Raw genomic sequence first — 13900 nt, forward strand, 5'->3', positions numbered from 1 at the left:
GGCGCAGTGCTAAGCAGGAAAATACAGATAGTTTATTGATGTTTATCAATGATAAGGGAAAAGCGTATGTACCCTTCAAGGAAAACAAAACGTCAAGGTTCTCAGATATGATGGCTTTTTTTTTTAATGTAAACCTTTATATAGGCGAACCTTATGTGATCAAGTTAAAAAGAGAAAATCTGCTGTAGCTGAGGATGCATATGCTTTTGGCCAAATTCGTGTCACCACTGGCCCCGCCGCCTTATTTTCCTACTTTCAGTCCATCCGGGCAGGGGTTTTACCCGGTAAGCACTGTTAACACACCGCTTATGAAAATGTTTGAGACCTGGGGGAAAAAAAAAAAAAGTTGATGGCTTTAAAATATGAAAGTCAAAATCAATAAGTGCTAATTTTTCTAAAGAAACTGTACCACTGAGTAAACCAAAAAGTAGATGAAGGAAATTTTCTTTTTATAGGAGTATTCCAAGTAATAAAGAATGACAAAGGGACACCTGGGTGGCTTAGTCGGTTAAGCGTCTGCCTTCAGCTCAGTTCATGATCCCAGGGTCCTGGGACTGAGCGCCTTGTATCTGGCTCAGCAGAGAGTCTGCTTCTCCCTCTACCTCTGCCTCTCCCCCTGCTCATGCTCTCTCTCTGTGTCTCTCTGCATCAAATGAATAAATTTTTTAAAATCTTTAAAAAAAAAAAAACAACCACCTTCTAAATAGGTTGCTGCCAAAACTTTTTAATGTGGACTCTAAGTACACTTTGATGGGTATTCACATGATTTGCAGAGGGATCTTCAAAATAAGTGCATGCCGGGGCACCGAGGTGGCTCAATGGGTTGAGCCTCTGGGTCTTGATTTCAGCTCAGGTCATGATCTCAAGGTCATGAGATCCAGCCCTGCATTGTGCTCCACACTGAGTGTGGAGTCGCTTGAGATTCTATCTCTCCATGTCTCTCTACCCCTCCCACACAACCCCCCCCTTCTCTCAAATAAATAAATCTTTTAAAATAAATAAATAAATAAATAAATAAATAAATAAATAAATAAATGCGTGCAGGCACACCTGGCTGCTCAGTCATACAGCATGTGACTCTTGATCTTGAGGCCGTGAGCTGGAGCCCCATATTGGATGTAGAGGTTACTTAAAAAAAAAAAAAATTAACAAAATAAGTGCGTGCAGACAATATGAACCTGCTGACATAACATAATATTAAGTACCTGATACCACCTATCAAGTCATCATACCAAAAACATTCACTGGAATCTAATCGAGATTTAAGCTCCAACAGCCAGTTTACAGGAACTTTCAGGGCACAAAGGAACAGTTAAATGACATGTAAAATAATCAAACAAATCCAGGGAGACAATCTTTGCCGTACCTAGCCTGGTTTCGTCAATAAGTCAATGTCATGAAAAACAAAATGAAGTAACATAAAAACACAACGGGCAGGTGCTGACCCCTAATGAAATAATAGAGGCAGGCTATGATAATTAAGGGCTGCTCGTAGAACAAAAAAGAAGAAGCAGACAGTAGCGTGTGCTGACAAGTACAATCTTCAGGGAAGGATTCTTGCCAAAAAAAAAGAAAATGAATCTGAATAAAGTCAAACCTGTAGCACTATCAGTTTACAGGAAATAAAAGGGACAGAGAATATGTTAAATAATATCTTGGGGATGTAATCTGCAAAATATAGAATGTGGGTAACTGTATAGAACAAACAGCCTATTTTCTTCAACTTGATATTTCAAGAAGAGGGAAAAGGAACCCCCAGATTAATAGAGTTTTAAGAAATATATCAGTCAAAAGCAGGGTGTGGGCCTTGTTTGCATTTGGTTAGAATAAGCCAACTATTTTTTAATAGGAAAATTTGATTGGATATTGGATTATATTTGGGAATCATTATTAAATTTTTAAGGTATCATGGACATGTATATATATATTTTTAAAGCCATCTTTTAGAGAAAAGATACTGAAATGTTTACAGGTAAAAGGCTATGATGTCTAGGATTTGCTTCAAAATCATCCAGGCAGAAGGGATGGGAGACAGGATGGGAATGTACATGGAGCAAGGATGGCCTGGAGTTAATACTTCATGTAGCTGGATGATGGATAATTGGAGTTCACAGCACTATTCTCTCTTCTTTTATGTAAATTTTAATTTTTCCGTCATAACAAGGTTTTTCAAAATGGTTCTCAAAAGAACAGTGCCAAATTAAAGGGAATGTATAGCAAAATGTATGGGAGCCTCCTGAACAAATCAACCTTAAAAGACAATTTGGGAACAATTGGGAAAATTCTGAAATTTGGAAAGGTTACTAGAGGATAGTGGGAAAATAACATTATATTTGTTAGGGACAATAATGATATCAAAGTTATTTTTAAAATCTCTTTATTTTTTAAATTATGCATAATTAAATATTTAAGGATGGACTTCCATAACACCTCGAGATGGCAGGACCATCTCTACCTTCCCTGAAGCTTACTCGTGAAAATAGCCTCAAAGCAGTTAGAGCTTCCAGTTCACACTAACTTGGAAAACAAGTCAGTTGGATTTAGCAAGAAGTCTGCATTGACAATATTTTCCAGGAAACTGTTTTATAAATGTTGAACATAAACAATGATTCAAACACATTTCCAGGATTGTTTTCCAGCAGAGCTTCTATAATTACAACATTTGATGTAGTTAGGGACCAGAGGATTGGGGAGGGGTAACAAGTACACACTACATTAGGAAATCTAGTTGTATTTATCATATTGACATCTTAAACTCAGCACTGTGTAACCCAGTGCCTCTGAACCCTAACTGCACACTGGACCCGCCTGAGGCCGTTATGGGAAACACTGATGTTCAGTTTCCGTATAGACCATTTGGATCAGAATCTCTGGAGCACAGGCACTGGCCATATTTTTAAAGTTCCCTGAGTTATTCTAATTTACAGCCAAGGTGGAGAAAACAAGTGTAGTCCTCTGTATACCACCCAGTTTTATCACATGCAAAATGACAGTAATATCTTCCTTTTTAACAGCATGTGAGTTACTGTGAGAAACCAATAAAACAGTATATGTGAAAGTACATGGAAGGGTGCCTGGCTGGCTCAGTCAGTGGAGCACGTGACTCTTGATCTCGGGGTCCTGAGTTCGAGCCTAATGTTGGGTGTGGGGCCTACTTAAAAAAAAGAAAAAGAAAGAAAGTACAAGGAAAAGTATAATGTTTTATGTAAAGTCATATTCTCACATTAGCAATCAATTGATGTATCAATGTGTAGCAATCAATGTATAATAATCCTTTAAAAATGTTTACCTCTTGGACTGTTCGTTAGTTTGTTGCAGATTAAATATGACCCAGAATCATATAAATTCCTTGGTGAATAGTCAAAGGTGACTAACGGCTTGTCATTAGCCCAGATCAAATCAGCATTGATATCGAAAAGCCCAAACTAATGAGTCTTTAGTTTAATTACAAAAATTACAAGCATCTATACATATAAGCATTACACACATAAGCATTACACATATAGCTGTCATAGAAACACAAAGCATAAATTGTAGCTAAGGTTACGTTTGGCTGCCCAAGGAAAAGAAGGAAGAAGGGTCACATTTACTGATCATCTTTTGTGAACTAGGCACTTTAATGTATATCATCTTTATTAATAGGCAGATTAACCTACCATAGTATTTTTGAAACATTCAGTCATGAAATCAGCTCAATGGGACATGACCAGTATTTCCTGAAAGAAGAATAAAAGTATCAGAGTGCAAGAGAAAAAGGGGTCAGGGGACAAAAAGATCCAGGAAGGTCTTGAAATACCTTGTCTCTAGGTATTCAAGTTGGAAGGGTCTGCTCTGAAGGGTTATACAAACCTTAAGCTCCCCTCTCACAATGTTTAGGCAGGTATTTGATCAACATACGGGTAGGTGACCAAAGTGTTTACCAAAGTTTTAGGTTCTGAGAAGCCCAGTAACTGTAGCCCTAAGAAACTAATATGGAAATTCTGAAGGCGACTCTTTGCCCTACCCCACCCGCATTTAAACACACACACACACACACACACACACACACACACACACACACACACACCACTAATTTCAAAGCTTCCATGTTTCTTTGTAGATCTAAATATAAAAGTCTGAATTTGCCTTTGATATTTGGAAAAAAGACCCTGGACTTTACAAATGTAAAACCAAGATTTCATTCTGGAATAGGGAAGGAGTTAAACAATTCTGCTTGGGGATGACACTGGAAAGGCAAACCTCATTAAGGAACTTAGACTGAATCCTAATGGAGTGAGGAGCCATTGAAGTCTTCAAGAAAAGAGTGACATGATCAGGTTAATGTTTTCAAAGATCACTCCAGTGAATTGGGTTGAGGATTTCTTTTTTTAAGATTACATTTATTTATTTGAGAGAGAGAGAGAGCACACACACACACACACGCGGTAGGAAGAGGCAGAGGGAGAAGCTGACTCCCCGATGAGCAGAAAGCCTGATCCCAGGACCCTGGGATCATGACCTGAGCTGAAGGCAGATGCTTAACTGACTGAGTCCCCCAGGCGCCCCGGGTTGAGGATTTCTAGGGGAGGCTATCCATTGCCGTGGGTGAACCTGCCTATACGCAGCAGCCTCAGATAAAAGACCTCTGCTCCCAGCTATCTTCTACGGGCCACACTAAAGAGCTACCATGTCACATTATGCATATTTGAGAGCAGTATCACAAAAGATTGGAATTCTTGTTTCGGCTCTGATTTAAATGTAATATTGTTCTAGCACTAAACCATGTAGTCTTAGGATCATCAATTATAAAGACAGTGTTCTTGGGGCACCTGGCTAGCTCAGTCAACTCTGGATCTTGGGGTTGTGAGTTCAAGCCCCCCGTTGGGTATAGCGCTTACATTAAAAAGTACAAATAAATAAATAAATAAACCTTAAAAAAAAGACAATGCTCTTATAGCAGTGTTTTATAACTGAAAGACTGAAACAGAATTAAAATTGTTATTTAATAAGCTTGGTTTTACACTTGACATCAGGAAAATGACATAATGAGATGCAGTGATATATTACATTATGAGAAGAGTTCAAGGGCTGCCCTGACATGTGAATATGCATTTGTGTCAAATGAAGGCTGTGTGACATCACAGTAGGCAAGTCAAAAGCAAGTTTCACAGTGGTCCTGATGTTCCAAGTCCAATAAAAAAAATGGAAGTTTCTAAAGAAAACCGAATAATGGTCAAATTTTATTTATTTTGGCAGGGGAAGGGGCAGAGGGAGAGGGAGAGAGAGACTCTTAAGCAGGCTCCACAAGGGCTCGATCTCAGGACCTAAGATCATGCATGACCTGAACTGAAATCAAGAGTCAGACGCTTAACCAATTGAGCCACACCCAACCTTTTTTATGGCCATTCATTTTTAAAGTCATGTGAATGAGTCATTTGAACGTTTACTTACTTCCTTTAATAATCTAATAGAAAGTTCTGGGCTAAAACTAGACATTTTTTTCCAACATCTGCGATATTGAACTTAAAGTCCAGATATGATTTCCTGTTACCAGTTCTAGCAATAATTGTCATATATATACATTTGATTCAGATTAAAGTGACACTAAGTTAACTGTAAGTGAACATGACAGTTTTATGAAAATATTAATTATATATTAATATTAGTATGAAATTATAAAGTGACATCTCATTAAATTGACTTTAGGAGAACACTCTCTGGCAAAGATTTGTGAAGTATTAAGTCTGATTATCCCAAACAAGTAAACAAACCTTGAAACTATTAATACATTTTGTATTTTTGGTGTGGTAAGCTTCTGTGAACAGGCACTCTTTGCATGTGTTAATACTATTGAAAATAAATTACACAAGGAGATTAACTAAAGAACCTAAACTGGGCCATACTTTTCTACTTTTCTCCAACATTGGTGATTGTAGCTCAGCAAACATCATTCATTAATGTGAACTGTTTCGAGTTTATAGTTATTTAATTCACAAGTTTATTCTGATTTTGTCTTATAAGCACCATAAGCATAAGAAGGTTATAAATAATTTATGCATTGAAGTAACTTTTGATAAAAATAACATGTCGGGGCACCTGGGTGGCACAGCGGTTAAAGCGTCTGCCTTCGGCTCAGGGTGTGATCCGGCGTTATGGGATCGAGCCCCACATCAGGCTCCTCCGCTATGAGCCTGCTTCTTCCTCTCCCACTCCCCCTGCTTGTGTTCCCTCTCTCGCTGGCTGTCTCTATCTCTGTCGAGTAAATAAATAAAATCTTAAAAAAAAAATAACATGTCAACATTGAGGAGGAAGCTTTTTTCTGTGTAAAACAGGATGAACAAAACCAAAAGGTGGAACGAACATTAATCATTTTAAGAAATACTGTTCTACCAAATGCTCCTTCTTGCTTAAAATAGATTAAATTGGGTTTGTCACCCAAAGCCAGTAAAATCCTAATCAGTATTCTACCTCTAGAGTTGTAAGAAACAGATGCAAACCATACAGTTATGGTCTCAATGCAAACGTGAGATATTGCCTACACAGAGTAGATGCTTAAGAAGTGCTTTCTAATTAGTCAGCTCGGAGACGCAAAAATAAGATAATAATACATAATGTTGTAATAGTCCCAAGATTGGCCCAATAGCCATATGAGTAATGATTTTGAGTCTCTAAATCAAATCCTAATTTTTAAAACGATGAATACATCCTTATTGTATAATCTTCTGTAAATAAAAGAACATATAGAAAAAGCAAAACTCTCCCCTTCACTCACCTCCCAACCCTACTCCCCAGCCCAAAAGACTGTTAATGGCTTGACGTCTATTCTTCCAGATCTTTTTCTACGTATTTACAGGTGCATGCGGGTATTCTATTTTAGCTTGTTACATAGATGGTATTATATAGTGTATTCTGCCAGTAGCTTTTGTTCTATACAATATATCTTGGACACATTGTCACTATTCTATTTTCTTAAAGATTTTATTTACTCATTTGAGAAAGAGAGTGAGAGACAGAGAGAGAGAGAGTGTGTGTGTGTGTGTGTGTACAAGCAGGGGAGTGGGGCGGAGGGAGAGGAAGAAGCAGGCTCCCTACTGAACAGGGAGCCTGATGTGGGGCTCCATCTCAGGACCCTGAGATCATGACCTGAGCTGATGGTAGACGCTTAACCAACCGCCACCCAGGCGCCCCACTGTTACTATTTTTAAACGAGATTTTGTTATTCTTTTTTTTTTTTTTTTTTAACTTGCAGCCATTCTTCTGTCCTTTGGTGGCAACAGTAAGAGTGAAGATCTCTTAGTCCCAAAGCAGCACTTTGTCTTTTAGGATGTAAGTTTACAAACACGGCAACAAACAAACAAAAATATTGATGGAGAGGCTAAATTTCAGTTAGGGGATTGTGAAAATAATGGTATTTTTTTTCCCTATTTATATTAGTTTCCTTGGTGTATTCGTTTGCTGGGGTTGCCAAAAGACCACATACTGGGTAGCGTAAACAATAGAAATTTATTTTCTTACAGTTCTGGAGGCTAGAAGTCTGAGATCAAGATGTCAGCAGGACTGGTTCCTTCTGGAGGTTCTGGGTGAGAATCTGTTCCATGTCCCTTTCCTAGTTTCTGGTGGTTGCTGCCAACCCAGCCAATCCAGCTGCATCACTCCACTATCATCACATGATGCTTTCCCTGAGCATCTCTGTGCCCAAATTTCCCTCTATCTATACGGACCCCAGTCATATTGGATTTAGGGCCCGCTCAGATCCAGTATGACCTCACCTTAACTTAATTACATCTGCAAAGACCTCATTTCCAAATTCACAGGTTCTAGGTAGACATAAATTTGGGGGGGGGGGGGACACTATCCAACCCAGTATACTATCTAAGTTCACAGACTCCCTGGTTTATTTCTTTTTTAAAAAAGATTTTTATTTATTTATTTGACGGAGAGAGAGCAAAAGCAGGGGGAGTGGCAGGCAGAGGGAGAGGGAGAAGCTGGCTCCCCACTGAGCAGGGAGCCAGATGTGGGAGTCATCCCAGGACCCTAGGATCATGACCTGAGCCAAAGACAGATGCTTGCCCACCTGAGCCACCCAGGCGCCCCAGACTCCCTGGTTTAAGTGGAATCTGTATTAAGTATAAAAGAGAGAACTGATGAAAAATGCTAATGGTTTTTTGTGAAATTATGGATTTTTTCTTCTTATCTCTATTTTCAGGATGTTCTAGAATATGATTTTATTGCTTTTAGAATAAAAAATAAAGAAATGATATATTATTGATGTTAAGCATTGACAACTTCTTAGGTAATAAAATTGCCTTTGAATTTGGCCTTGGATAATTTTATCGGTGTAAAGGCAAAGGGACTTGGGCAGGTAAAAGGGGTCAGGCTCCTGGTTTATATATCTGTTAAGTTACAGATTAACCTGAAAAGTCTCTCTCAAGGAAAAACATACCGTCATGTTTAATTCTTTTAGTGTAAAAAGAACATGTGTCTTATAGACTTAAGGGACCCTTGGTTAAATACAAACTACAAATGCCATATAACAATGAAATTTATAAACACTAGTAAAGATACCTCATTAAAAAGAGGTAGGGAGCCCTTTATTTGTGGCCAATGAATTTTTGACAAGGGTGTCGAGTACATTCAATGCAGAAATAGTCTTAACAAATGGTGCTTGGACAACAACAGGATTTCCACAAGTTGGACTTCAACCTCAGACCTATATATAAAAATAAACCCAAAATGGATCACTGGCCTAAATATAAGTTCTAAAACCATAAAACTATTACAAGAGAACATAGAGATGAATCTTCATGATCTTGACTTTGGCAAGAGATTCTTAGATGTGACATCAAAAGCATAAGTAACAACAGATAAATTGGATCTCATCAAAATTTAAAATGTATGCATCCAGGAATGTTATCAAGGAAGTAAAAAGAAGGGGAACCTGGGTGGCTCAGTTGGTTAGGCAGCTGCGTTCAGCTCAGGTCATGATCCCAGAGTCCTGGGATCAAGCCCTGCATCGGGCTCCCTGCTCAGTGGGGAGTCTGCTTCTTCCTCTCCCTCTGCTCCTCCCCCGACTTGTGCGCGCTCTCTCTCTCTCTCAAATAAATAAACTCTTTAAAAAAAAAAGAAAGTAAAAAGACAACATACACGAGAAAATATTTGCAAAGCATGTATCTGAGGAGGGTTTAATATCATGAATATGTAAAGAACTCCTAAACTCAACAAAAATACAACCCAATTGAAAAATGGGCAAAGGATCTGAACAGACACTTCTCTAAAGAAGAAAGACAATAAACACATGAAAAGATGCTTGACAACACTATGATTAGGGAAATGCAAATCAAAACCACATAAGGTACCACTTCACATTCCCTAGGATAGCTAAAATAAAAAAATTAGACAAGAGGGGCACCTGGGTGGCTCATTCAGTTAAGTTCAGGTCATGACATCAGGGTCCTGAGATCCAGCCCCACATCAGCTCCGTGCTCAGTGGGGAGCCTGCTTGAGATTCTCTCTCCCTCTCCCTCTGCCCCTCCACCCTCCCCTGTGCAGTCTCTCTCTCTCTCAAATAAATAAATACATCTTTTTTTTGAAAAAAAAATATAGACGGGTGGCTCAGTCAGTTAAGCATCTGCCTTCAGCTCAGGTCATGATCTCAGGGTCCTGGGATCAAGCCCCGAGTCTTGATAAATGGGTACCCACTTAAAAACCTATTTAAAGTCTGCTTCTCCCTCTCCGTCTGCCCCTCCCCACCCCTGGCTCGTGATCTCCTCTCTCTCAAATAAATAAATAAATAAAATCTCTTTTAAAAAAGGTAGACAATAATAAGTGTTGACAAGAACGTAGAGAGATTAGAACCCTTGGACGCTGCTAGTAGGATTGTAGAATGGTACAGCCACCTTGGAAAAGTTTGAGAGTTTCTCAAAGTGTTAAACACAGAGTTACCAGATGACTCAAATTTTACTCCTTGATATATACCTAAGAGAACTGAAAATGTATGTCCATACAAAAAAACTGGTACACAAATATCCATAATAGCACTATTCAAAATAGCCAAAAAATGCAAGCAACACAAATGTCCATCAATGGGTGAATGGAAAACCAAAATAAGGTATATCCATCAGTACAATGGAATATTATTCAGCCATTAAAAAATGAAGTACTAATACATCCTACATCATGAATGGACCTTGAAAGCATTATGCAAAGTGCAAGAAGCCAGACACAAAAAGCCACATATTAGAGGCACCTACCTGGTTCAGTCAGTGAAGCATGTGACTCTTGATCTCACAGTTGTAGGTTGAAGCCCCATGTCGGGTGTAGAGATTACTTAAAAATAAAATCTTAGGGGCGCCTGGATGGCGCAGTCGTTAAGCGTCTGCCTTCGGCTTAGGGCGTGATCCCGGTGTTCTGGGATCGAGCCCCACATCAGGCTCCTCCGCTGGGAGCCTGCTTCTTCCTCTCCCACTCCCCCTGCTTGTGTTCCCTCTCTCTCTGGCTGTCTCTGTCAAATAAACAGATAAAATCTAAAAAAAATAAAAATAAAAATAAATTAAAAATCTTTAAAAAAAAAGCCACAAACTGTATGACTCCATTAATATGAAATGTCCAGAACAGGCAAATCCATCGTGACCAAAAATAGATTCGTGGTTACCAGGGACTGGGAGAAGGAAGGAATAGGGAATAACTGCTAATAAGTATGGGGTTTCTTTTTGGAGTGATGAAATGTTCTGGAATTAGAGGGTGGTGATGGCTGCCTAACCCTTTGAGTATACTAAAAACCACTTTATTAAAGGGTGATTTTTATGTTGCATAAGTTACATATCAATAAAAAGCCCATAAGATATCAAAATGTTTGATAAATGTGCACCCACTTAAAAAACTATTAAATGTCATGTTTTATGGAAATTGAATTTTCACTAAAAATGTAAATTTAGCTGTTTGACACATTTTTGTACTTCATGAAAGAATTATACTAGCAAACATAGTATGTTTGACTCATTCTTAAGAGGTCCTACATAGCATAAAAAGCTTATCTACAGAAATTTTTATATATTCTGACATTAAAAAAACCACACACACGTGGGGCACCTGACCGGTTCAGTCGGAAGAGCATGGAACTCTTGATCTCAGGAGTTGTGAGTTGGAGCCCTACATTGGGTGTAGAGATCACTAGAAAAAACAAATTTTAAAAAACCCACACAGACCATAAATACAGTCTGATAGCTGGAGGTATCAGCAGAGCTGTCAGCTCTGGGATAAACAAAATGGATAAACTGATCCTGAAAGTGAGATTAGAATGCCAGAGGGTTTGGGAAAGGGCACTTGGGATCAACACCACGGAAAGGAGGGGAAGGAAGCAGGATAGGGCAGGGGGAGAAGGTGGACTGTGATGAAGTCTCAAGGTTGGCCCCAGGGGACTCCACAGGAAACTCTAAAGCTGGATGGCCCTTCAGCATCGTCCTGAGTTGGGGCAAGGAGGCTGGGCTTTTTATATCTCCATCTTGATTAGTCCTTGGATGCAGGATGCCCTGGGGAAGGCAAATAGCTATTTTCATTTGAGTAACTCCCAAAGGAATTGCCAGCTGAGGGCTTCTTCCTGGTGGTACTGCCAATGACCATAGGATTTAGTTCATTCCTAAAGCGGGCCCTGGATGGTGCATCACTGCCTCCACAACCTATGCTGAAATGCTTAGGAAGAAAACTAGCACTTACCAAGAACTATGTACCAACCACTTTCATAGATATGATCCCATTTAATCTGGTAACCAGAGGTTACTCAATCTCAAGGCCACATACCTAATGAAGTCAGTGGGAGGAGGAGCCATACCTGACTCCAAATCTCTTTCCTCCATATCTCATTTGCCAAGGGACTCTGAAAATTGGATATTTCAGAAATAATTACTGACCCATGTCTTAAAATTGACATCTTCGGGGCGCCTGGGTGGCTCAGTCGGTTAAACATCTGCCTTCGGCTCAGGTTACGATTCCAGGATTCTAGGATGGAGCCTCACATCAGATTCCCTGCTCCTTGGGGAGCCTGCTTCTCCCTTTCCCTATGCCTGCTGCTCCCCCTGCTTGTGCTATCTCTGTGTGCATGTCAAATAAAGAAAACCTTTTTAAAAAATTGACATCTTCTTGAGGTACCTGGCTGGCTCAGTGGGTGAGGTGGGCGACTCTTGATCTCAGGGTTGTAGTTCGAGCCCCACATTGGGTGTAGAGATTACTTATAATAGAATCTTAAAAAAACAAAACAAAACAACCCTGACATCTTCTCAACATCTATTACGTACCAGGCACTGGGATATTACAGAAAAAAAGACAAAATGTCTGCCACAGAATTAACAGCACATGAGGTCAAGAATACAGAGACAAATCAGCATGTCCTCCATTTTTCTTTAACCGCATTCAGCTGACTGGGTGCAGCAGCAGAGTGGTGGAGGGTTGAACTCAACTGGGATTGACGTTTTGCCAGATGAGTACTATAAGGCAAGAGGGGTTCAAGGAAACTGAGAGGATATTCATGAAAACGTATTATTTTTAGCTTACTTATTTTGCTTTTTATTATGACATTGTCAACTATATTCAATAGTAGAAAGAATAATATAATGAACCGCCATGAGTCCATCACCCAAATCCAACAATTAAAAACATTTTGCAATCTTCTTTCATCTATTTCTCCACACACTTTCTCTTCAAGGATTTTTTTTTTAAAGATTTTATTTTTAAGTAATTTCTACACCCAACATGGGGCTCAAACTCACAACTTCGAGATCCAGAGTCATATGCTCCACCACTGAGCCAGCCAGGCACCCTTCTCTTCAAGAATTTTAAAGCAAATCCCAGACATCATACCAGTTCACCCATAAATACTTCGAGATGTATCTCTCATAAGTCCTTTTTTTTTTAAAGCAAGGAGTTTTAACAACCATAATCACAATGCCTTTATCACATATGACAAATTAACAATAATGCTTCAATCTCAACTAATTCTCAGTCCATATTCAAATTCTGCAAAGAAATGATGATTATGATTGGCAATGAACTTAAGCTGGCTAGGCAGAGACGGAATAAGGGAGGCAAGGTCCTGGCGGGTGGACACATTATTGGAGTTACAAGCCCACAGGGAGTGAGCTGGAGGGGTCGAGGGTGGTCCCACCTTCATCTGGGTCTATGGCTCAGTCACAACAGTCTTCTTTTCCAGTTGATTAGATGAGACAAACTCCTTCTAATCTGATTTTCCCACAATCTCATCCATGTTAGCCCCAGCACCTGATAGTCTCGGGAGAAGTTGCAGACTAAATTAGGTCCTCCTTGTGTACACTTGCTACTTCTTCGGAGCACTTCTAATCATAATCTCAAAACTATAGGAACACGTATTTGTTTGAGGTCTAACTCCATTAAGACCTATCTCCTTTGTTCAATGCTGTCACTGCCAACGCCTAGGACAGAGTCAGTAGGGCACACTCCATAAATAACTTGTTGGACAAAGGAGGGAGGGTGTTCAATAATGCCAAATGCCACAGACTTCTAAACCCACCTGCAACACGGTTTCTAAGAAAGCTTCTAAATTATTTACTCTCAAGTGACGGTCGCCATTTCTTCACTCGTAAAAGGATATAACTTGGGAGAGCAATATCAGCTAATTAGCTAATTACTTTAAGACTAAATTTGGCCCCTCATCCCTGTCAAATTTGGAGAAACAGCGCTCTTATCAGTCCAAATACGCTCGTGCATACAGAAAACGATTAATCTAGGTTTAAACACGAGGGCCTCCCGTGGTGGTTTACCTCGTTCTAAAAATGAGGGTTTACCTCGTTCTAAGATGGCCAGGAAGGGGTGGGCCCCGCGGTCAGATTCTCCGAGCCGCGTGGGCAAACGCGTGGGATCGCGCCTCCAGAGGAGGATCTGAGCCGCGCAGAAC

The 13900-nt window shown here is 39.6% G+C and overlaps 1 long non-coding RNA gene across 1 annotated transcript; it reads right to left on the reverse strand.

The window, feature by feature from the left end:
* Positions 1-18: 18 nt before the first annotated feature.
* On the reverse strand, positions 19-13898 carry LOC123789553 (uncharacterized). Its single transcript, XR_006778837.2, has 5 exons — positions 13791-13898; positions 10230-10502; positions 3657-3716; positions 1051-1128; positions 19-325 (listed from the first exon to the last, which is right to left on the reverse strand). It is a non-coding gene; the product is annotated as an uncharacterized LOC123789553 (long non-coding RNA).
* Between the last annotated feature and the right edge of the window lie 2 nt (positions 13899-13900).

The sequence above is a fragment of the Ursus americanus genome, chromosome 3 (assembly GCF_024610735.1).
Source record: "Ursus americanus isolate L20-20 chromosome 3, mUrsAme1.1.p, whole genome shotgun sequence".
NCBI lineage: Eukaryota > Metazoa > Chordata > Mammalia > Carnivora > Ursidae > Ursus > Ursus americanus.